This window comes from Varroa jacobsoni, unplaced genomic scaffold (assembly GCF_002532875.2).
Source record: "Varroa jacobsoni isolate VJ856 unplaced genomic scaffold, vjacob_1.0 scaffold_399, whole genome shotgun sequence".
Classification (NCBI taxonomy): domain Eukaryota; kingdom Metazoa; phylum Arthropoda; class Arachnida; order Mesostigmata; family Varroidae; genus Varroa; species Varroa jacobsoni.
In genome coordinates, this window is record NW_019213301.1 from 224,253 (window position 1) to 240,830 (window position 16,578).

Genomic DNA, 16,578 nt, shown 5'->3' on the forward strand with positions numbered 1-16,578 from the left:
ACTCACTTGTTGGTTGGTGTGTGCAAGAGACTAACTCGAGTAGCAGTTGAGTGACGGACGAGGAGCCCATACGGCCAGACGCCGAAACGCAAAGAGACGTTACCGACACGGACAACAGCAGGCCATAAACAGACAGATGCGGTCAGGGCGGGATAAGGCCGCGCCGTAGCCCTCCGAGGGATGTTTTTAATGCACTGACGGATTGACACTTAAGCACCGTACCACACAGACAAATCTAATAGATTCAAAGAGTGAATACGGTAAAATAGTCAGTGCGCGATACCGTTTGTTCGCCGCACGAATTCTCCTATATATGCCTATATAAACTCATACAGCGACATTGACTAGAAAAACGATACAGCCTCAAGCTAGCAAAAATGAGCAGGTTAGAATTATATTTGGTCGGCTACTGTCTCCGCGCAGTGAACCATCATTAAAGCCAGCAGCAGCATCATTGTCAGTACTACCTAGGTCAACCGTCAGCGTTGCCATCGCCTGCGCCTCAAATTGCTCGTTAAATTCGAACCTCATCCGTAAAGGTTGTAGCAATACGGGCAAGCAAAAGCCGACGAGTGAATAGACAGACAATAGCGCGAGACAAACGAGGGTAGCGCATACAAACGGAGAAAAGGAGACTAGAGCACAGGCGGACCGTGCGAAGGCAGCTGCGTAGACAGACAGGCATCAGCTAATTAAATGTAGGGAGATAATGAGAGACGTAGAGAGTGGCACTGCTTTCAGTTTTCTTTTTGTTACGACAGCGACAGAAAGGCAAGGGGATAGAGATATTGGAGAGGAGGGAAAATCTATCGCGATACTGAAGCACGATGATTAACTGTTTCAATTTTGTGTACGGATGTCAAGATATTTCTGATGGTACCAATAAAGAAAAGATAATCGTAGGCAAAAGACAGGCAGAGGTGTGTTTTAGTAATCGAAGGCTGGCAGAAGAGGCGACTCGTTCGCTAATTGTTTCGACAAGCTACCAGAAGCAATAGAATTTCTACATAACATTAATAACTCCAGGCAACTGCTGTAAGACCAGTCTTGTTGTGATTATTATTGCGTCACACAATCAATACTACTATATATATATATATATATATATATATATATATACACTCGTGTTAATAGGTAAAGTTGTTTGCGGGTATTGTTGTTTAACTATACTTGGCTTATTTTACTCGACAATTTCCGCCAAACCTGCGGCTCTCGCCCAAAAGAGCCCATTTTCAGCTGGTTGGGAATGGGGTGGCTTTCCGTGCGCAAGCCTGCGAACGTAAAATGAAAAGAGGGTTTATTAAACTTAAGCGTCTGTGTCAGTACAACTGAACTGTCTTGAGATCCAGTTATTCAGCTATTTTTGCACAAGCCAATAGCCAAAGTTAAGAAAACTTGAGTCAAAATGTGTGAAAATTCTGTCAAAACTTGCGGCTATAGAACAAACGTGCAAGCGTCTTAAATAGAACATATCGAACCGATTGGCACTATAAGGCCGAATAATTGTTTTAGAGTCGCTTAATTTTAAATTGTCTATTGCACCTGAGCGAACTTGAGCATACCCATATCTCTCATATAGGCATACAGAAGAACAGAGCAAACCTGCTCTCGCACAGTTCAGGTTGCGACAAAGCTCGGAGACATCGGACCCAGTCAAGCTAAACTAGCGGACATTTTTCCATCATCAGTGTGATGGTGCTGCTGCTTTCTATGCTTACAAAGGTAAGACACTTTCCAGGTTTACGCGCGCAGTACAAACACACTTAAGAGAAATGATTGACAAGCGCCAGGGTAAGGCCTAAACTTCCTGATGTGTTTTTATTGTTGTTGCTGTTGTTATTGTGTGCCTGAGATGCATCTAGCCCTCTTCTATATTCTGTTGATCGCACGCGCCTTTCGAGGTAATGGCACACCTCGTTGATTGATCCTGACCTATCAAGTGGGTGCAGGTGACGGCACACTATAGGCTTACCTTTACTTCTTTGCCCATCGACCCACTGACGACAAAAAGGTAGATGACCAACCATAACAGCAAAGAGGACCATATCAACAACCAAACCACATTTTAACTCTCTGATGTGCGTACGTCAATAAGACAAGCTACCCGCTAAACGGGATGGTTAAAAACAAAGAATAGAAGACTTGTCCCCCCCGGGCCCCTCCAGAAGTGGCAAAAGGACAGTGCTTGATAACTTGAGCGCACGTTAAGTCTTTTGCATAAGTGACTAATTGCAAAGGCAAAGCAGTGGTTGCGACAGGAGCGGATATACCAAAAGTATACCGAAAAAATATATAGGTTGACAAAGAAACCACATTAGATAAAATATCACAATAGAATAAAGCCAATAGTGAGTAAAGACGAACCAGCATACAAGGAAGGAGCCATAGTCTAATGAGGTTTATTAAATCTTTTGACCACTACATTGCCTTTCACCGGCTAAAGTAAGACACCCAGAAAACTATTTTTGTATTATATATTTAATCTTATAAACTATGAAACAACCTGCCAAGTAGCTAGACTACTCTATTGCCTAAGCTCGGCAATAATGTTACATGCGCGGTCGCATTCGGGAATATGTTCTGCTAAAATCCAGCAAGATAAGCTAACATTGCATCACGTATGTGCTCATAGCAGTATGTCTTCGTATTTTATACGTGACATGGCAAAAATTTACGTGTCACACGCACGTTCCTGCACTTCGTAAATAAATTTCGAAAAATTAGTGATCGTAACACATATGTTCTGTAGAAGGTTTTGTCTTGTTTTATAGGTTGAGAAAAGGGCGTGTCATCCTTATGCAGACTATCCAAATATAAGATATATCTGCGTATACAATTACCTATATACATATTTCTCTTAACGAATGTATACATAATATGCATTGAACAAATATTTACCATCTTGTCTAGTGAGCTGCCGTCTGAGCTACGTATCCGGCATGGTGGTGCCATCTGTTTCCTTTCTAAAGAGCGATTTTTTTCCCTGCACGTCCTCTCTCTCCTCCTTCCGTCGTATGTGTGGTGGCATGCCATTTTAAACGCACACATATACAGGCACACATCTCGCTGGGGGTTCCAACAGCGGCTACCTAGACTCTACGAACTTCAAGCACTGCCACACGAAACCAGACATTGAAGTTGTCGGTCGTTGTCCAGTACTGCTGGCGCACTCCAACAAAATCAGCGCTAACGGAATTTACAAATTCCTATCCTAATCTATTTTCCTTCGCGTCCGTTTAGCCACACTGTTACTCAGTCGATCAGATAAGAGTGGCGGCAAGAACTCACGTGATAGATACTCGTAGGGCTCCAAACGCTTCAAGGTCTTCTTCCAGGTGCTCCTCAGAGCAGAGGATAAAGCGCGCTGGCCAACGCTTTTATTTGACCTTTTACTATAATACTCTTCCCAAATATACGGATATGTTTGCTACTGGTATCGTGAGGAAATTACTTAACCGTGATCAAGGAAACACTGCCTTATTCCTCTATCGTCTCACTGGCACTTGATAAAGAAAAACACGTATACACACACTCAGGGCATATTGTATAGTTCAACACATACGGCCAGTTCGATCAATACGGTAAATGACTGCCTATTATCGATTTGATACCGTACATCGAAAAAGCGGGACAGTGTACATAGGTCAGGAGTACCACAAAATGTCATAACTTCTTTGATATTGTGTACAGACGACTGCTAGACTATATACATCGAAGGAGCTATGAGCGAGTCCTCTTCTCCCATTTCCGTGGGGCATTCAACCAGACTTCAGAATAGGAAGCCACGAAGGTATTCCTGTGTATGCCCAAAAAGTCTCAAAAGGAATCTTACATCACTGAACCCATTGCATGCCGGATGACGATCTGCAAAGCAAACGGCCGGAGCAAGCGATCATAATAAGAGTGGTTTCGGAAGAGTCGTTGTTATGCTGGCCAATGGAGGTGCAGCACTGATTGCTTTCTGCTGCTTTACTCAAACTGCCTAGATTCACCAAAGTTATCATCTCGTCCGCCATTTGAACGTTACCTTTACAATACGCATAGCTGTATCCCAAGATTTAGCTAACCTCCTTAGAGTACGAACGACAGTACACTTTTGTCTGTCTGGTTGTGTCGCCATAAACGTCGTCTAAACAGAGTTGGGATAAAATCATAAGCCGACCGCTGTACCTCACCCTACTTTCCACAAATTCACTTCGGTATCGATGCTGATCAACCGTCTTCCTTTTCGGGCGGCACTGCAATGAAAGTGGGGACTGATTTGAGCCAGGGTACCGCGTATAGTTTTCAGTTTGCCAGACGCAGAGACAGATGCTTGGAACGCGGTAGCAACTTTACAGCGGCTCGTGTCCGTCTCTTTTTTTATCTCTCTGTTCAAGAATTTGTCCGTTGGTGTGAACACGCGCTTGGTAGGAAGCAAGCAGCTTTGCAGACCGTCCATACTTCTACTCGTTGCGTTTTGCAGAGCGATCGACCGGAAAGAGTCCTCTGTTCTTACTTGCTTTCTTCTGAAGGACTCCGGTCGAAACCGCTGAGTCATCCACTTTACCCTTGAAGATACATGGCAGGAACAGTCCTGAGGCCGATTGTGGCCGGCTAAAGGACGCCGTGTCTTTTCGTACCTAATAGAAGCGAGCTTCCAGCTTGTACATTGTTATACTCTGTCCTGTGAAACGTTTGTTTTGGCGAGCTGCGCTTGTTGCTGCTGCCATCGCCTTCGCCCCTCCCGCATCTGCGGTCCCTCTAATCCAGCACGCATGGGTCTCTAAATGATCTCTTACAAGGCATAATGGGACGCAATGGAACTGAAGATATTTTTCGACTGTGAAATAAGCGACCCGTTATGAAATGAGCGTGCACCTCGATGCCACATAGTTCCAATGCTGCTGCGGGCAACATCGAGTTGACGCAGCAGCAACCCCAACTGCTATAGCATCTTCAACCGCTTGATGCGACTGGGCTAATTGCGCGCCTGTCCCCATCTGGTTCCTAGATTTAGAAGGCTAAGAAGGCCTAGAAAGCTCACAAGCTCACTAGCATGCAGATATATGAAACCTAGAAATTGATCGTGTTTATTCAATATGAAAGCTGCTTGATACAGGTTTACAATAGCCTTATCGGATTTATCCAATGTGTTTGTTGTGACGTCTGATTGGCCAATTCATGGTCTGAGCGGCCATATCTGCGCGACTGTATCTATCATTCTATCGTGTGTACACACGATGGACTGATAGATAAACACGCACAAGAAGACAAAATCGAGCTAATGAGAAAGTTAAACAGAAATTTTACTTGGATTGAAATAGTAATACTGCACAGAGTTCCTCCTTAGTAAGCTGTGTACATAATGACGATGCACACAGGGTAAACACATATCTCCCTAGCGGTCCATTATTTAGCGTACGTGATTAGAATCTGTAAGCTTTACTTACAAGTGGAGAATCACTTATATAAGTTATGGTTGATGTATATGTTCAGTTATTTTTTTCAGTGCTTTAATCGCTTTAAGGACAACATTTAACATGCAGCGCACTTGTTTTAACTTGAATTTCATTCGCATGTTAAATGGTTTGAGCACCTTTGGAAAAAACCAAATAGTGAGGTCATGACAGCCATTACCGCTATGCAAACGAATCAGTCAATAACCGTGGTACACTATATGATGAATCTGCCAGTAAAAATGGTGCTAGGCTAAGCAACAGCTTCGGTTATCCTTCCGACTGTATAAATGTTGGCCATACTCACTGCTGCACAATAATAATATCCTCTAAAATTTCATACGATCCAACGCAGACTCGAATGACTGACCACCCCCTTGACCTCATTCTTCAGTGCGTTCCCAAATTCGTTAGTAGACAGACGTTCGTCCCGGCTCGTTCATTAAAAATACCGCGTCTGATGACAGCCTGCTCTCCCAATGTAAGGACGAGTGCGTACATCTGTCTAATTGGGTGATGAGGACAACACACGTGTAACCTGTGAACCGCGCATACACATATATAAGCACACAGCATAATGGCTTGTACAGGTTTCAACAAATCAGTGAATCTCCTTCATGGAATCAGGGATATTTCTCGCGTAGAGAGTATCACCTATCCTTAAAAAACTGCTGTTTACCTTTTAGGCGATTCGCTTGGTAAAAATGGCATCAGGTGCAGTTTCTGGTATAATATGACTTGTATGAAATTATAAGCTTTACACAGTCAGCTTCATCGCCTTGAACCGAGGTGCTCGTCGATAACCTATGACAAAAAAAACCTTACCAAATTCGCCTATTTGCCAAGAGAGTTTTCATATTTGATTTATTCAAATTTGTAAACCTCTGCACAACCATTGTGCAGAGGTTGCAAATACGCGCTTACAAGCGTATTTAGCGGATCTTCAAACTGAATAACTTTTGAACTAGTTGGACTAGAATGATGAAACGTTGTTCTATTCCCGCAGTATGTCTTCACTTAAAGCCTCGTAGGCTAATTTGCTTCACATTTTATATAGGACTGGACGCTTCAGAGAACTAGTGCACAATATAGTAGTTATATGTCTACTTCAATATTTATGATACGCGTGATCAAAATACAGATCATTTCAACGTCTTCGCAACACAATCAATAAAGCATAATAAGCAACAAAATCAAGAAGTCGTAATCATTTGTGGTATACACTTACGAGGCAGTTGCCTTTAGCTGTCCAGTGGCTTCTGGCTTAGTTTTAGCTAAATCAATGTGAAGCCTATTCGACGTCATACCAGGAATCCTGCAAGGCTCTTTTTTTCCAGGGTTTCGCCTCGGATTGATCTCTATACTTATAATAGCATGAAGTCTGGTTCAGATTATGTTATTGGCAACCAATTCTGAATTACCAAAGACCTAAGGCACGAGTTTCATCAGCCCCACACGCATATATATAAATTGGCAAACGCACCGATTACCGTTGAATGATTACGTTCTGTACGATCTGTTACGCTGCTACTGAGTGCTAACTTTTCATCCTTTTGAAGATTTAGAATAGAACTTCACTGCCCTTCCGATTGGATTGTTGGTGTGCGTTGCTTTGCTATGAAGCCAGTTGAATCGCTATGCTGACATCGAAGCTCTGAAATCGTATAGAAAAATCGGTGGCAGCTATACATACTTTCCCACTTCCTTGTTTGGTAACTAAAGAGCTGGGCCAAAAGTACTGACGGGTTTGTCGTCCGTGACAGAAGCAGGCCGATGCGGTTTTAACTTGCCTGCTAGGAGTTCATCAGGATTAAATTCCTACAAGCAGAGCTATACCTCGGGTTTATTCTGAAATGTAATCGGAAGATTTAGCCAGTTCTTCAACGGCGGCGGCGACAACATGAAGACCCCTTTCGAACTATACGGGGAGACTTCATTGCTTTTTAGCTCTCGCGAAGCGTGAACGAGTGTCATTGACTTCAACGCACTCGCTTCATTCACGCATACCCTACGAAGAAGGCTTTGTGAAGACAGAGGGAGAAGATGATGATCCTTTCCAGCAACTCAGCGAACTACCGTTGCCACCTATAAATAAGTGCATTTCACAAATGGCTGGTTACATCTACATTAGTAAAAGACACTATAGGAGTTAAAAGAACGGTTTTATGTGGCTTAAGGATGATGTTTGTTAAGGTACTTTTATATGGCCATCGTGTTACTGTATAAACTTTACAATTACGATTCATACATAACGTTGTACAATTTAAAATTACACCAATATAAATTACGGGTTGTTTTGCATCGCGCTTGTTCGTATAAGGGGGCGTGCTCTTTTCGTCTCAGCTGAATTGCGTTAGTTTTATTAGATAGTAAAGGATCTTGAACTTCAATCGACGATCAAAAATCCAATTACAAATATCCGTCTCTCCTCTGTTCACAAATGATAGCGATAACCAGCATATCTGTACTTGTGCAGATTATCTAGAGACATTTAGCGAGCAATAATACAGACAAATGTCTTCCAGCCCATCCTGTAGGTGCTGATTATTGCCGGATTCATATATGGAGGTTTACGAATGCGCGAAAATAGCTTTGTAGGCTTCACTGCCGTCATATAAATGCTGCCAGAAGTACTCCGCCGACTTGAAACAGTAGCTCGAATTTTCGGCCTGCAATAGAATTTAACGATAGCATCTCATTAATGTCTCTGCATTCCAGCCAGTAAACTTATTTACAGACTATAAAACACGCTACGATATGCATTGTTAGAAAGAAATCCTCGGGGACATTTTTACGTGCCGTATGTACAATGAACCTATGTAGAAACGCGGCCGTGTAGATAGCGTTACATTTATTAACCATCGTGCCGCACGTTCTCCCGAATTCATGTGTGTAGTTAATAGACGAAGTCTATTTTGGAATCAAGACATCTTTAAAACACATTCCTTGCGCTAGAAAGTTACTGAACTGTTTGTCCTTGTTGAATTCGCTGCTCGCTGATCTTCCTTTTCCAGCGTCCTTCCGTGTTTTGCTTGTTCTTACCGGCCCCATACAAGGCCCATGCACGTCGATGACAAAATTTAAAAGGCACCTGGTGTCGCTGGTGATCACAAGCCTCATTTCGGCCCGGTAAGGCCAGTCGACCGATCATGGCCGGCGATTTAAAACTAGCAAGACTGCAAGAAGGTTGATATTTGTTTAGAAGCATACATCGTCTAGCCTTAACGTCAGTTAGTATGTGCTTTGATGTTACCTGAATACTGTATGATTGCTCAAGACAAATATGCTTCAGTCCAGTGAAACCTTGAAATACAACATATTTATAGCATAGCGTACGTAATCACGTTCATGAGAACCTGCCAACTGCTTTCCAAGGTTGCCTTCAAGACAAGGCTTTAGGCCAATGATGTTCACACATCTCAGATATGTGAAATAACGTTATTTCTAGATTCATTTACATGGTTAGCAATCAATTCTTATATAAAGCTGTTCTTGCATGTGAGCGGTGATATAGATACGTTCATCTTCACGATTTCTACGTTACCATTTCGATCTACTCTGTGTGTTTCCACTAGGTGGCACATTAATTGGTGATAGCTCGGACGGATCTAGACGCAAAGTACACTTGTAAGCCTGGCAAAACATTGTGTTGATTCTAGTTAATCTGTTGAAACGTTCTTCTAATGAACGACAAGAAACACCTCGTCTTCGTTGTGGTAGGTGGAGCTAACTTGCAAAGCAAATCAGTGAGTAAGTGTCTTGGATGAAGTTAGCTGCACAGGCCTATTTAAGACCACAGATGGGGTGAAGGAACGAAGTTCGACTAGCCCACTTCCCGATTTTCACCAACTGAAAGACAAATTAGTCTGGGGAGGAGATAGAAGCTTGGCATTAGCTTCGATCAATGAACTTAATAAAAAGATCCAATGCATGCAAAAATATGACAAGCTTCAAAAATGCTATGCTATTTCAATACGTTCTGTAAACCATTGTAGTATTAACTGCTTCAGCAGTAGCGGCGTTTACCGATCAGCCCCGGATCATTTTCTATATTGGGTATTCATCAGTTTGACCTTCTGATAGCTCTATCGTAACTGGAGCTACAGCTTTACTGAGAAATCTTAGATTTCTCGATGAAGTTATCACACAAAACCATATGCATATATTATTAGATATCCATAACAAAACAATAGAAAGCTGTTTTAGCATTATTCAGAAAGGCAATTAGCCTCCCACTGGGCTACTTAAGACTATCTCTGAGGAAGTGGTCGCTCGCGCCAATGCTTCATGTGATTACATACCCCGAAATATCAGCATATCGCAATGGAACGTTCCTGGGGGTGCCACTAGCTCTCCTTCTCTCTCCTCGATATGTCCTCTCCCAATTGCTTAGTTTTCGAGGCTCATTTTGTATGTGTGAGATCGCAAGCGCAGCTGTCCCTGACACGCGGGGGTGTTTGCCGGAGTCTATAGGGGGGTCGGTTGAGTTCGTATCGATACACTGCAGCAACTAGCCTGAAGTCACAGTGGTCGCGTCCGTTTATGGTCATGGCTTGATAAGCCCTACTATCGCACAAGCAATGGTACAGTATAAGTTTAGTTCATACCAGACACTCAGATCCCGGTTGCTCTTGATCAGCTCGGTCAACCGGCGTCCTGATGTGCAGTGTTTGAACGATGGTTAAAGGTGCTCGAGATTCGATCTGCCTTTCTCACTCGCTAGACGCCGCTGAGGTAGGGAAAGGGGAACTTCAATCAGAAAACAGGACCTCATATACTTACTCACTAGTATTCTCAGTCAGATTTCGGGTAACATTAGGAGATCAACAAGGGCACTAGTTAAGGCAGAGCGTGTCGTCACATTCGACTCACTGCGGTTATTATTAACAAAAGAGTGTAACAACTGGGTGTTGAGCTAGCAAAGTTAGCCGGTGCAGTCACCTCTCGTTAAATGCAGACTCACCTGAGCGGCTACAATTATCTCACAGCTACCGCGACCCCTGATTACAGCCATCGATTTGTGTACTTATACAATTTTTGGCCTGAAAAGTTAAACGTGCGGATAATTGACGACATACTAGGCCGTAAGTATTTACAATGGCAGCTGTTGGATGATGTACGAGCCGGAACAGCGCTTCAGTCGCGTTGATTAGGTTGCGCGTCATAAAAGTTTTTTTTTTTTGTTACGACGAATAAGAATGCTGTCGTTTTTAAGTTAAATTAAGGATTTTGCAGTCCGATTGTCGAATTGCATCATATGTGTGTGAACATCGACTAACTTAACAGATAGTACAAAGTATTATTGATTTAAACTTCCACACTTGAGGTCGACGTAGGTGGTCTCGGAAGGTTGCGTATAATGAGCTAAGCGTTAAACGAAGGCGTTGGATAAATATTTATTGGTTACGTTTCCGTCGCCTACCGAAGATTGTCTCTAATTATAATCTTTCGAAAACTCCGTCTCGCATATTAAAAAGAGCATAGCTTATCGATGCCCATCAGCTTTAATATCTTTAGTTGAATCTGTGAGAGTCTATAAACGACAGTTGATCGCTGGCTATCAATTATACTAAAATTTAATCATGCTGATGGGTGAACGGCTGGCGTTTCAGTATCGTTGAATACGGAAAGCGTCCGGCTGCTGGCACCCGTACACTCTTCTCCGACTCGTTTCTTTTAGCTTCGGCTTAACCCCTTAACCCGTCCTCCCTTGTGGGTGTTATACCGCGTCGTCAGTTGGAATTATCGATCTAATCTTCCAGCCAAGCGCTGTGCGTTTTTGTCATTCCCGTCTTCAAGGTCGTTTTTCGTTGTTTCACTTAAGCCCAATATCCACTGATGGAACGCTTTCGGGACTTCTTCGAATCAGGGACTAGGTGTTAGGGTAGTAGTGGAATTATAAGTAAGTCTATAGCTTACAGACGGCGGCTGGTAGCTAACGGCTCGTTAGACCTTTACGACCGAAGATACGAAAATGCAACAACAACTGTTACTAAACCTTTTCCCTAACCTTCCCCTAAGCTTCAGATCGTGCCTATTTCATCTTTCGTCATTGATCCCATCAACGTTTTACGTCACCGCTCCAAACTAAGCCCACGGTTGCCAGAAGCTCGAATAGGCAGAAACAGCAACATTTTCAGGCCGCCAGTAAACTATGTATAAGAGGTAGAGATTCAGGGCAAATGAAGCAAACGGCGCGATATGACCGGTAGTATTTGTTAATCGATCCATGCACAAAGGACGAAGTCGTTCGCCATTATTGCCGTTGCGTGTTACGGATACAATAGCTGATTCACGTCGATCAAACGACAATGGTGGATGTCGACAACACAGACTTTTTAAGCCGGATTCAATTCTGCGAATTATGATTATTATGTGTTTAACAAAAACTCCTGTAGCTGACAGGGAGAAATGGTGGCGGTAAAAACCGGTCACCGACAGAGAAAAACATTCAAGACGGTTGATGAACAAAAATGTGGAAAGAATTTTCAATGCAGCTTTTTTGCCCCGTATATCCCCATCGTTGCCACTCGATCGCTGCCTGCTTCGATGGACGAACGAACCTACCGCAATGACAAGTTCGAACGGATCGAAAAATGATCAGCAAAGAGCACGGCCAGGATTTGGGGATTGACGTGCAAGTGATTGCTGAAGTATTTCCAATAGCTCGTGTGCGTCTCTCCTGTTGATTCTTCGCTGCTGCCGCTACTGCTACAGCCGCTTGCTGAGCGCCTTTTAGAGACGTGTTAGAGGCTGGTAGATGGGCTGTGATGCCTCTCCACCCTGCTGCATCGCTAGAAAACCTGGAGACTCCAAAGTCCATCTCGAAAATGGCTCGACCGATGAGAAACATATGGAGGAGGAAGAGAACAGGCAGAAAAAGAGACGAATCACTCGAGTAGTTTCGTCGGCCAGCCATGTCTCTTTTGGGTGACGCACATCAGCAAGGCATCACTATCTTCACAGCGTCGCTTACGAACGAATCAGCTGTAATGGGGACACTGAAGAGACTGGTGGCTAAGCGGAAGAACAGACTGGTACTGATTGGTGGCTAACGTCTGTAGTAAAGTATTAGTGCAAAGACTAACAACAGCGGGAGCTCGATACGTTGCGTCGGCGTACCAATCGGAGGCTTTCGCTTCCCCCTTCTCGTTGTTTCCACGAGGACGAATAACATATGTAGGACAGAAAAAAACATGATTGGGGTGGTATCGCTTTCCGATGAATGGCGAGGGGTCTCCCCTGAACAGCGTACTGCTCGTCTTAGCGAATAACAACGACGGCGACCACCCCCTGGACACCGCCGCTGCTGACAAGACAGCGCCAGAAGCTACGATAGCACGACCCTAAACCGTAGCAGTACCCTGCAGCTAATGTCACCCCGCCGACCTTCGAGTACACATAAGGATCGGCGGGTGTCTAGTGAGTTCGGGCAGCAGCGTTTCGAGCAATGTAGGCTAGCAGAACGAACGAATGGCCAGAGATTCGGAGTAGAGAGAGTTGTAGTCGATTCGTTCTCATTGAGAGCTCTGGCGCTTGTCAAAAGAGAGGGACGATGCTTTTGGACATTTATCACCACATCGCTCCCGACCTCATGAATACAGTCGAAGAGGACAGGGACTACTTTATAATACAAACATCATGCAAAAAAAAAGCCTGCTTCACTTAGACAGCAGCAAATATTCATGCCATAGGTAAAATAACTCGATTTACGATCCTATATTTGACGAAGCTAGAACGCACAAAATACTGCACTATGTAAATTAAATTGGTTTATTTATTCTGGGTTTAACGCCTAAATGTTTTCACGTGCTTAGCCTAAACTGATACATCTACCAACCACATGCATTATAAGACCATTTGCTGAATGTTACCTGTTGCCCTCCATTAAGGATGGGCGAAAATCTTTCCATATATATATATATATATAACCTGATGGCTCTTTTTAGCCTTGCCGTACTATAAGTTGTATATACAGATAGTGGAGAAACGATGTTCGTCGGGTACCTGTGCGACTTGTTTTTCCTGCGTATTTGTTCGCTCCATAAGCGGCCGAAGCACCGATAGCATTCTCCGATAATAGCATTGACGTTGTTATTCTCCTAAGTGAAAATAGAACAAAAGTTGCTTTCATTTATCTCGTTTGTTCCGAACTTGCTTACTTAGTTGTACGTAGTTACTCACGACAGCGCTTCTACTTCTCGCGGTGAAGGTACTGTTGCGTCCAGGCACCGTAACGTAGTGATACATAGCGCTCTTTAGGTTGCAGCTTCATGGGTCCTGCTGATTTATCCCCTGTGCTTCCTCTGCCTCATACGCCATCTAACAAAGTGAGCGTATGAAAGCATGAGGCATCACCCCGTAGCGACTACTCTATCGTGCTTGTTACCTTCACGAGCGCTGCATCCTTCACAGGCTGCTATAGTTTTAGCCTATCATCAAGAAGTGACGTCAGGCTCCTTCTAGTGCTTTCGTCGCCGGTTTCGTTCTTTCTCAGGTCCTCAGTGGCTCTGGTCGGGATTAACACTGCACTCCTCGTCGAATGACAGCTCTCATTTTGGTTGGTTAGCAGGCAGAAGCTGCTAGCGTGGTTCGTTACTGGAGCCGACGACATCAAATGCGACTTTTATCACGCTCCCTGTCCTACGAAAGACGTTGAGGTCGCTTCTGTACAGACATTAAAGTTCTCTGGCGGCAATGGAAACTTGCGTGGGAGCCACTGTAGACGCGATTTTCTGTTACTGCCCCCGCTAGGTACAGTCATTGGTGGTTATTTAGCTGTGCGGTGTAGCAAATAGTTGTCCTATTACCCCACATCCAAGCACCTGACTGAATCATATATGAGTGTGAGCCATATATACTCCTTTCCGCTGACGCTTCTGTTTTTCCTCATCCTCAGCCTGTGGCGAGACCGACATGAAAAGCGGCCCGAACAACAACGGCAGCATCTTCCACTGCACCACCAATATTGTCCGTCTACATAGAGCTGGTATGATTTTCAAACGCGTTTATCTATCGAACGTTCAGCTCCGTTCACTTGTCCTCACACGCATTTAATGAACTCATTACCCATACGAAGAAACTGGGAAGAGCTGCAGTAACGGCACTGAATAATTAGACGCGAGCTGAAACTGTCGCTGCATTCTACCAGCAGAAGAGCCTAACAACGAAAGGGCGAATGAGAAAAAGAAGACTCCGGCTGGTTGTTGGAGTTTCGGGCGAAGCGCTGTTTTGGGCCTGAGATTTAGATGGTGGCTCTCGCAAACATCTTCACCCGTTGCGTCCCACTCCCCTGCACTACATTACGCTATGTATTATTATCACGTCAATCGTTTCCAAGCAGTTCGCCGCGAGTATCACTCGATCATTTTAAGACAGGATCGTTTCCGCCGTTCGGTAAGGAAGGGCCTTTGTTGCTGCGAAAAGCAACGTGCTTTTTCTTGCTAACTCCCACTTCCCGATCCGCTTCTCTTTCTCCCCTCTTTTTTTCTTTCTGTTCACGGGAATGTATTTGCGTCTAAAGAGAGAAGATAGACTCGGTCCCCAGACGCCGCCTCTGTATGGCTGTTAGTGGTGGAAAACACTGTATGGCTGTTAATACCAACTATAATTTGATATTACATATAACCGGCCGTTGACGAAGGCAAAGTAGGATACTATACACTGCAAGGTCGCACCTGATAATTGCATCAGGTACAAACAGAAATTGATCAGGGCAATTGAAAACTGAAGAAGTATCCGCACGAATTTTCTATCGGTAATTTGGGAGGAATGAGTGAAGATATAGCGCACCTTACGATCTATAGAATAAGAAATGTAATTAGAAAAAAAATGTAATCAGGTTCGTTTCTTTTATAAACCTAGCCCTTCGGCAGAACAGCTCTGCCCATAGCGGTGGAATAGTTGTGTATCAATATCACTATACATTCAAACCTAGCTAGACAACGGTAGCCATATGTATATCGCGGTAAATACGTATAGGTACAACGACTTGCGTCTAGAGAACGTAATCGCTTAGTCGTCTGTTCTCTCACAATCCATGTACGAGGTGGTCGAAGTCTGTCAATTTGTCTGAATGCACTTGTAACAAGAAAAAAAAAACAAAGCTTTTAGCGGATACGGGCTAGACAATTGACGAGCGATTGACGATCCCGGAGACTATCGCGTACGATTTAATGTAGACGGTTTACAGGACGCATAAGTCTAGGTCGTGTTAGATCTGTACGACCTGCAAATGTAGTTACTGCACGTCTAGACCATGCGGACAATCTCTATCAAGCTTCTACTAATAGAAGTCGTTCACTATAGTATAATCTGTTTAGATCTATTCTTTCTTGGCGCTTGGTGAACTCCTGAAGTACTGCTACGTAAGCTGCAACGAGACGGCCCTGCGACGCGTGCCAGTTATACCCAAAAGACAGATATACAAGAATGAGAGTAGACGTTAGCCGGTATCTTTCGACGATGTTGATTTAACGGTTTCTGAATGCGCGTTCAGCTAACGGCTTCTGGTTGTCGGCGACAACAACCGGCTTAGTTAAAGATCGCTATTATTGATAATAACGTTCTCCATTCACACGATAATGTCGTAATACAATTGAACCTTGTCAAAAGTGGACATGGGCTGGTGTCGTTTATGAGAACGTTTTATCCAGGACAGTACGCAATGGAACTTTTTCTGATTAGATCTGGCCCAACTGTTGAATAAAACCTACTCAAATGAATTACAAAGTGTCCCGTACAGTATAAATTGATTATATAGACGACACCAATGTTTGACGGATATTCAGCGGTCATTAGAGATGGCTAACTATTTCCAAAAAAGAAGCCTTTTAAGCTACAGGTTTTTCATGTCTGCGTAGCTTCAATTGCAAAGCAGTAATAACTTTTTCTAATTACAGGTAGTTTATAAATATTAACAAACAATGATTTACTGATTTAGACCGACACGAACAACCGGTAGTATAGATGCAGACAGGCTAAAGTCTTCATGGGGGACAACAGATAACGAAAACTGAGAGGGAAACAAAAATTGTTTTTCTTAATATCTCTAATGATTTTATTAATATCTCTAACGATTTACAGCCAAGTTAAGCAAGAAAATAAAAAGCTTAAAATTCGAAGTGCACTCATCTAAATC

The 16,578-nt window shown here is 43.5% G+C and overlaps 1 protein-coding gene and 2 long non-coding RNA genes across 5 annotated transcripts in view; 2 read left to right on the forward strand and 1 right to left on the reverse strand.

Moving 5' to 3' along the window:
* LOC111260098 (uncharacterized) overlaps window positions 1–16,578 on the forward strand; it is a 157,598-nt gene that overhangs the window by 124,129 nt on the left and 16,891 nt on the right. The window lies entirely within an intron of this gene.
* On the reverse strand, window positions 1,128–10,091 carry LOC111260102 (uncharacterized). Its single transcript, XR_002680079.2, has 3 exons — window positions 9,740–10,091; window positions 2,899–8,107; window positions 1,128–1,271 (listed from the first exon to the last, which is right to left on the reverse strand). It is a non-coding gene; the product is annotated as an uncharacterized LOC111260102 (long non-coding RNA).
* LOC147753543 (uncharacterized) overlaps window positions 10,306–16,578 on the forward strand; it is a 10,983-nt gene continuing 4,710 nt past the window's right edge. Inside the window, exon 1 of the long non-coding RNA XR_015310885.1 lies at window positions 10,306–10,522. This is a non-coding gene — a long non-coding RNA (uncharacterized LOC147753543). The remainder of the gene's footprint in view (window positions 10,523–16,578) is intronic.